Genomic DNA, 9,301 nt, shown 5'->3' with positions numbered 1-9,301 from the left:
CGTAGCCGTCAACAATGGCTTAAAAATAACATAAATAGGGTTTCTGGTCGTCAAGGGTATTTTGGTAACTTTGTGGTGACTCCTGGGCTTCAGTCGGTCATGAAATATACTCGGCCCACATTCTGATGTCCATGTCGATCGACATGCAGTGTTCTGCATCGATCGACATACAATCCTCTTCTCGACAGCTTCCTCTCGCGAGGCAGACTGACCACTCTTCAGTAAAACGGGCATAACTTCTGCTACAGGATACGGATTGACCTCAAGCCAGTGGCATTGGAAAGCTAACTCAAAGCTCTATCTTGTGTCAAAGTTGATATAAATTTTACCCGTTTTCTACCATGGTATACTAGAATTTTATTATATATCTAGTCTGTTTTCTAGCCTATTAGGTATGTTTTCAGGTTCAGGAGCGTTTCGTGATAAAGTAATGTTTTTGGAGCATTTTGGAGTACAAGAGATGATACACCCGAGTTGACCATTCAAGACCAAGTCGGAAGTCAACATTGTGATAAGAATCGATCGATACTCATCCAGAGTTGTCGATCGATGTAGCTGAGAAGATCCGCGTACTATAAGATTATAATCAATCGATACACATCTAGTGTTGTTGATCGATATTGAGGACGAAATGGTTTAGCCGACTACTTCACCAAGACTTCACCAAATTACGAGATTGCCCCTGACGAGTTTTTAACCTAATGGAAATGCTTAAATATTCCTGCTAAGTGTTTTTTTATGGCAAGCTTTTGAAAGAGTCTAAGTTATCACAAAGCAGAGAGTGAGAGAGAGAGACTAGAGTTTTACATGTTTTTAGAGATTGGAGAGATTTGTGAACTCTATTTGTTATTCAACTTTCATCTATCTATGCAATTCTTTCATCTATCTATTGTTATGAATTGCTTAGCTATGTCTGAGTAGTCTACTTGTAAGATCTAGGGTTTAAATAGGTTTGTGGGATTAGCCCCAAACTATAATTGCTAAGTTGTGATATTCATCAAATAGATTGCACCCTAAGCTTGTTCTAGAGTAGCTAACTAGAATATAGATCACTAGGATCTTTGATATCTTGAATTATCTGTTTGAACTAGTATCTCCTTGGAGAAGAGCTAACCGCCCTCCTTGAGATCTAGTGTTAATTATCGGTTCGCGCCTAGGCATATCTAGAAGCCGTCGATCGATATCCCGACAGGTGAATCGATTGCCGAGCGAAAGGTGTATCTATCGATATCTCTAAAGGATATCGATCGACTCTTTTTTTGTGTCAACATACGACAGTTGAGGCCAGAGATCTAGATTATTTAACCAGTGAGACATCACTGAGAGTTAAGCGACTGAGTTATATAACGGAGTATGATCCTCATTGTAGAACAAGTGTTCTATCGTAAAAAAGGAAACAATGAGAAACCCTAGCCGCTATGCCGAAAACCTTTGACGGCGAGATCTCCTTGGCACAATTTTTTTGAAAATTTTCCTAAAAAGAAATATAGGAGATTTTCCGATTTTTCCCTCCCTTCCTTTTTCTCTTGATTAACATTTTTTTGCCGACTTTCCTTTCCCCTTTGGTGGTTAAATGGCGGATTATCTGGCGCCCTTCAATGATATAGATCCGAGTCAGAACCATCACCCTTGCTTGAGAAAAATGTCGAACGATCAGACCCACTTCAGAGCGATTCCAGCTTCCCATGTTGGTGGTCACGCTAGGCCTCTATACCTATTCGGTGATCCCTTTGCATCGCCTATTCTGACTCCAGGGGCGACTTCGAGAGTGGGTAGCGAAGACGCTCCTATGGCTCCCTTGCGGCAGCGTCGCTTTTGTTCTTTCGGTGACGAGGACGAGGATGGTCCGATGTCGGACATCAGGCAGGAAGATGTGATCGGGATCCGCAGGAAGTATTCTCTTCCCGACTCGATGGAACTACGATGTGTGGGTGAATTCGAACGTGCTTGTGACGGATGTACCGACGAGATAGCCATCTTCGAGGCGTACCTAGAAGCATGCTTCAGGGGGGACATCCCTTCCCTGGTCGCGGAAGTAGTGTCTTACTTTGGGGTTTCTCCTTGGCAGTTCACCCCAACAATGTGGCGTACCCTAATGGCGATTCAAGTGTTGGGTGAATTTCACAGTATTCCCTTCGGACTACCTGAAATTTTATACTCCTACTCCTTCCTTCCCTTATCGAACAAGAAGGATTTCTATCAGATCTGGTCTCGTGATGGTGAACCTTTGGTAGACGAACCTCATAGGGGAGTTCGGGGGAGTTTCCCTTCAAACGACTTCTGGAACAGGAGATATGTGTTCGTGAAGGTTAATGGTGCTCCGCACTACCCTAACTTTTGGCGATCCATCGGTATGCCCCTTTTTTGTTTTTAAGATAACTTTTGCGTTGCTATCCCACCTTACGTAATGTTTTTGTAGAGATCTTCCGGCCGATATTCCCTGCTGGCGAGGTTATGGTGAAGCTGGCAAGGGGCATTCCCAGGCGATACCGTTGGATTCTATTTTTGATGAGCTGGATGTCTTTACGCCATAGTCGCATTTGGGGTAAGACAGCTCTTCTTTCTCTTAAACAGTCACGAAAGCGATTCTGACCCCTCGCTCTGCTGACTTTTAGGTGGGATTCCTGGATCTTCAGGTGTATAATGAATATTGTAGGGCCAATCCTCAGAGGAGACGGTCTTACTTATCGACTTCTTTTGTCTCCTCAGTTGCAACTTCCTCGACCCTAAGGAATGCAGGAAATAACAGACTGTTTGGTCCACGCCGGCGCGTTTCTCCGCATGAGGAGATCCTCTTCCTTCGTAACCAGCTTCGAGAGGTGATAACTCATCAAGCTTTGACCGTGCAGCGGGCCCTAGAGCAAGCTCGTTGGGAGCTCGTGAAGGAGTGGTCGGAGAGGAATATCAACCGCTGGGGACCTATTGGAGGGCCTGTCCAAGGTTCGGTGAATGGGAGAAGTGGACTTGATGCTTTTCCTCCGGCACCGCATCACCCGAAGCCCTGAAGTGTTTTTTTCTATTTATGCTTTACTCTATATTATAATTTCTTTCCTCGGGCTTTTGATGATTTTGTAGCCGAATAAGGACTTCTGATAGTATAACAATAATACTTATCGTTTTCGCCTTTTTCTGTCGTATTCACTTCTTGTATTCATGCCTTCATATCTCTCCAGCACTATCTTCCGATTAGAACGGTTCGTAGGGGCTTTGAGCACAAGTCTCTTTGGAAGGAGCACAATCTCCTAGGCGGAATTGTGGGGTCTAGGATTAGAAGCTTGAACTGTGTTGACGGCTTAGGGGTATAGTCCTTGTCGAGCAAACTTTGTATCTTCAGAATGCAAGGACGTTTAGGTAGACGCGTTGTGGGCTGGACCCTTGTAAAGGTTGAACCCTTGGAAGGATATCAATGTCTAGGACCTGGATCCTGTTAGTCAAACCCTGAAATGATTAGAAAAGCATTAGACCTTGTAATCCATTATTAAAAACCTGAATTTTAGTTTTGGAATGAAAGATCCTTGCTTAGAACCCTATAGTTCTAGCTTGGTTTGAACCCTGGGGTTCTTGAGCCCTGGGGTTCTTGAGCCCTAGAACCCGGAAGTTCTTATGGCCTTGAACCCTGAGGTCCCTTACCTAGGCCCGAAGGCCGTTTTATTGAACCCGAAGGCTTGCTCATTGAACCCTGAGGTTTCTGAGTGTTGGGGTTTAATCCTTAGATCTGGGGACCGTGACTAAATCTGATGGATGCCTCAAACCCGGAGGTTGATGCTTTTGAACCCTAAAGTTCTTGGGAAACCCGAAGGTTGGTATTTGGATTCAAAGATCCTTGAACCCTGAGGTTCTTATCAGATCCGAAGATCAGTTAAACCCGAAGGCCTTTGATCAACCCTTAGGTTATCTTGAATCCGGAGATTCCTTACAGACCCAGAGGCTGTATTGAACCCTGAGGCTCTTAGTTAGACCCTGAGGCCGTACTGAACCCGGAGGTTATTATATAGACCCTGAGGCCGTACTGAACCCGGAGGTTATTATATAGACCTTGAGGCCGTACTGAACCCTGAGGTTTGTCATAGACACTGAGGCCGTATGCGTTATGGGAGGTTTGTGATCGTATTCTGCTCCCCATGAACCACTACTGATCTGTTATTGAGAAACCGCACTCTGCCACCCAGAGGTATAGGCCACTCTCGTGAATCTCAATGCTGCACTCTACCTTTCTGCAGAAAAGGTCACGCTCAGACTTACTGTGGTCTGGCGTGGGCCTGCCCCGCGGAGCGACTTCACACGAGACACAATACCTTCCACGTCTGGATAAGTATTAAATTTTGGTGCTAACAGGTATTTTCGCACATTTGCTCCCTGCATATCAGCCGTCAGCATCTGATTAGAGTACTTTGCAGTGTACGTCATGCCCCCTGCGTGTATTTAGCTCGTAGAGTCTTTAACACCGGGTTTGGGTAGCACTAATACGGTGGTCCCCACGTAAGTTTTGGACTTATAGCCTTTACGCGGGGCCCGAGGTGCAGACAATGTAATAGGGTTGATCAGACCCGTTTCTTATATGTCGTACACCCATGTGAGTGGTCTCACTAGTATATATAGGTTTTGCTGAGATCTAAGGTCCCTTAGGACCTGACCTAGCTAGTATGCTGATATCTTGCATATTTACATGTTTTTAGCCTTCATATCTTGTGCATTTTGATCATATAGCTTAGAACTTAGTGTCTTTAGGATCCATATTGCATACATATGTCCCTATCAGGTGTTGGAGCATACTATGAGGTGATATGAAGTGTTTGAGAGTTTAAAAATCCAAAGAAGATGAAGAATGATGTTCAGCCAAGCAAATACTCACTTTGGACACGATTGGACCAGAATGGTCGAGACCGGAGTGATGAACCCGGGCGTGGAAGAAGCTGTTGGCGAAGACCGGGAAGGACTGGACCGGGAAGAGTAACCCGGGCGTGCAGGACTGGACCGGAATGCCTGGACCGGGAAGAGTAACCCGGGCGACTGCTGGACCGGTTTGCTCAGACCGGGCCGGTTCGACCCAATTCGACCTTGGGTCATTTTAAACACTATTTTGAAGTTCTAATTAGCCTTATCCAAGGGGAACTCTAGTCTTTTATCCTATGTATCTCTCTTTACCTTAGACCTAAGTATAAATACTTGTAATCTCCATTTTGGAGAGATTATCTTATTTTCTCTCTAAGAAACACAAAACCTTTTGGGTGAAAGTTCTTCCCTTTTGTTCTTGTGTTCTTGAGTGTTTATAATTTCATATCTTGCTTTCTTAAACATGATTAAGCTTGGAAACCTCATGGGTTCAAGAGTAATCATGGTGATTAGTGAGTAATCCACTTTTGGATTCATGGGTTAGGGAGATTAAGGGTGATTAGGCTTGATCTAGGGTGTTTAGGTGTAGATCCTTCTTAATCCTTGCTAGTAGAGTGTTTTTAATGCTTCTTTAGAGCTGGCCTCTCTAAAGTTGAGTTCTAGACATTTCCCACCCACAAGGTGTTCGATGAAATGTCTTAACCAACTCTCCTAAGCTTTTAACATACTATACCAAAGAGATTTGTTGTTAAAGGTGTTAAGATGGCTATTAGACTTGTCATTAATGATTGCTTCCTAAACATTCAACCAAAGAGATTTGATGCTTGAGTTTTGGAAGTGAATGAGCATTCATCTAGAGATAGAGTTTGTTTACTCTTGTGTCTAGGTCTAAGGTAGATAGATTGATTGAAAGCTGACACCTTTAGGTTAAGTTTGATCACCCAAGGTCTAAATCCCCTATCCCATGAGTTCTTCTTCTCATAATCAAAGAAAGTTTCTATCTTTTTTGCTTTTTAGTATTGTTCTTAGCATAAAAACCATTCACACAATCATTAGACTTAGATTAAGTATAGACTTGTATTCTCTTTGCTTTAAAATGAACTAGGAATGGATTGATATCTGAAGTACTACTTTGATTTGCATAATTGGACCCTTGAAAAGTCCTCTTATCAAATTGGCGCCGTTGCCAATCCTAGTTTGATTTTGACATTGAGATTTGGTCACTTGCTTGAGACTAAGTCATTTTTATTATTGCTGTTTGTGATATTGCTTCTTGCCTTCTTTCTTTCTTTGACTTTTCAGGTGTATGAACTTGAGGAGCAGAGGTTCATCAAGCCTTGTTTCCATTGTTGAAGACATTTCTGCACTTGAGAGGGATATTGTGAGAAGGAGAAGGGAAGAAGAGCAACAGGCTCACATTCAGAGGTTGGGTTTTGATATGGAGAACCTGCCTCAAGATAGAGCTGCTGAAGATGGTCAAGGAGCTGCCAACCTTGGACCAAGACATCCACAGCGCCAAGCTAGAGCAATTGGTGCCCATGATCAGCCTAACATCCATGGAAATAGGGCTGGCATTAGAGCACCAGCTGTGGAGAACAACAACTTTGAGATCAAGTCAAGCTTGATCAACATAATCCAAAGCAACAAGTACCATGGGCTTGCTTTGGAAGATCCTCTAGATCACTTGGACAACTTTGATCGGCTGTGTGGCACCATCAAGATCAATGGTGTTTCTGAAGATGCATTGAAGCTTAGGCTGTTTCCATTCTCTTTGGGAGATAAAGCTCACACATGGGAGAAGGGTCTCTCAAGAGATAGCATCCAGACATGGGATGAGTGCAAAGAAGCCTTCCTCACCAAGTTCTTCTCTAACTCAAGAAATGCAAAGCTTAGGAATGAGATTTCAGGATTTCAACAAAGGAATCTTGAAGGTTTTGGTGAAGCATGGGAACGATTCAACAGCTACATTGCTCAGTGTCCTCATCATGGTTTCACCAAGGAAAGCTTGCTTAGTACCTTCTACAGGGGAGTTCTCCCATCTTGCAGAAACAGGCTTGACATAGCTAGCAATGGTTTCTTCCTGGGCAGAACTGAGCAGGATGCAGAGGAGCTGGTGGAGAACATGGCAAAGAGTGACTCAGTTTACAATGAGGAGTATGATAGAGCCAGCAGAGGTGAGGATCAGCAGACAAAGAAGGATATCAAATCCTTGCAAGACAAGTTGGACTTGGTTCTTTCAAACCAATCCAAGAAGGAGCAGGTTAGCTTTGTTGGTGATCCTAGTAGAGAGGTTCCTCCTAAGGTGAATGAGGTTGATGGTTTGGAAGGGCAAGAAGAGCTTTGCTTCATCAACAACAATGGTACATGGTACAAAAAGGAACCTAACTTTCAGTACAACAAATACCAGCCTAGGAAAAACACACCTCCTAGTTTTGGGAACAACAACAATCAGTCCAATCAAGCTCAAGGAAACTCTTCTCAAGCTACAGCTCCTGATTCAAGTATGGAGTCAATGTTCAAGCAGATAATGGATGCTCAGTCTAGATTAGCAAAGGACATTGGTCATGAGTTCCAAACCGTGCACTCCAAGATTGATACTAGCTATACCGAGCTGAACAACAAGTTCCTACTACTTGCCTCTCGCTTTAATGCTTTGGAGAGTCAGGTCGCCTCTATGCCATCATCTTCCAAGAGCCCAATGGGATCACTACTAGAGAAACCAGATAAGAATCCCAAGGAGTCTTGCAATGTTGTCATCTCTACTACTTCTTCAAAGATTGAGCTGAGTGATCATGAGAAAGAGGTGGATGAGATTGAAAGACTTTTGCATGGAACAGAGATTGTAGCAACAGCTGAAGCACATATGGTGGATAAGGTTATGGAAAGGGTTCAGGTGCAAGTTGAAAGGAAAGTTGAAGCAGCAAATCTGCAGAGAGCTGAGCCTAGGGCTGAGAAACAAGTTGAGAGGAGAGCTGACAACAAGCTGAAAGAGGTTAAGCTAGAAGAAGCCACTGAGGTTGAGCTGTCACCATATGAGGTCCCACTCCCATTTCCACAAAGGGTCCTCACCAAAGCTCAGAAGAAGGTTATCTCTAAGTTCAGGAAGGACCTAAGTGATGTTGGCGTCAAGCTTCCAGAGATCTCGCTTATGCGTGAGGCTCATGTCCAAATGCTGCTCATCCAGGACATTCTCACTCACAAAGAAGAAGTAGCAGAGCTCCTGAACATCTCAACACTGCAGCTTGACCCACCAGTCCCTCCAAAGTCTCTTTCTAAGCTTGGACACCAAGGGATGTTCACTTTACCTTGACCCACCAGTCCCTCCAAAGATCTCTTGTTGATTCTGGTGCTAGTGTGAATGTAATCTCAATGGAGATGGTGAAGAGTATAGGGATTGAGAGTATGGAACCAGACAAGTCTTCACTACAGTTTGGGGATTCCTCTTCTACAACCCCACTTGGTATCATTAAAGACTTCCCTTTGAAGATTGGAGCATGCACCATTCCCATTGACCTCACTGTCCTTAACATGGCGACTGGGAAGAGAGTTCCTTTGGTCTTGGGCACACCTTTCCTCACAACAGTTGGAGCTTGCATTGACTTTCCCAACAAGAATGTCACTCTTATGAATGTGAACAAAACTGTCTCCTACCCATTACAACCTCCATTGGATGCTGGCTATTGTGGGACAATCACTTTTGGCCAAGAAGCTGATAAGAAGCCCCAAGATGAAGTTGTTGTTTGTGAGACAAAAGGTCTCAATGGAGAGACTTCTCAAGAGTTGTGTGTTGAGCACTTGGAAAGTGCTAAAAAGGAGGGGATGAGTGGAACCTCAAAGGCCACTCATGGCAAGAAGAAGTTGCTGCAAGAATCTCATCCCCCATCTCTTGATATGATCTCACACACTCTCACTCTCCATCCAATGAAGCTCAAGGATGGTGTCATTGAGTACAAGCTCAGGTGTAAGGGCAAGTCAAGGCCATTCTCAAGTGCAAGAGCCATCATCAACCCTCAGCTCCAAGATGATCCACTCAAGCTTCAAGAACTCCTCTCTCAGGTCCTCACCATCACTCTTGAAGGTGGGAAGGACCCTCCTTCTCACTAACCAAAAGATGGAAAGTCAAGCTAGAGACTTAAAACAAGCTCACTTGGGAGGAAGTCCCATGACTATCCCTGTACATATGTCTTTTGGATTTTCATTTAAAGACCCACTAGATTTTGACCCGCGCTTTGGAAGCGCGGAATATTTTACGATAAAAAATTTCACTAATAACTTAACAAATATTTTGGTAATTTTTAAAGAGTGTGTATTTAAAATATTTTTGCATTTAAATCAGTGTTTTTAAATTCAACCCGATTGTGATTATACCCGTTAATCCGGAGATCTGACAATTCAATTTTGGTTTTTAAAATATTCATATTAAAAAAATCACTAAACCTCGAGACTAACCGATTGAACTGATGGATGA

The 9,301-nt window shown here is 43.6% G+C and overlaps 1 non-coding gene across 1 annotated transcript; it reads right to left on the bottom strand.

Moving 5' to 3' along the window:
- Positions 1-6,718: 6,718 nt before the first annotated feature.
- Positions 6,719-6,825, bottom strand: LOC130497177 (small nucleolar RNA R71). The gene has a single exon (XR_008936188.1). It is a non-coding gene; the product is annotated as a small nucleolar RNA R71 (small nucleolar RNA).
- Between the last annotated feature and the right edge of the window lie 2,476 nt (positions 6,826-9,301).

This window comes from Raphanus sativus, chromosome 6 (genome assembly GCF_000801105.2).
Source record: "Raphanus sativus cultivar WK10039 chromosome 6, ASM80110v3, whole genome shotgun sequence".
Lineage (NCBI taxonomy): Eukaryota > Viridiplantae > Streptophyta > Magnoliopsida > Brassicales > Brassicaceae > Raphanus > Raphanus sativus.
This window is presented reverse-complemented; position numbering and strand designations above follow the sequence as displayed.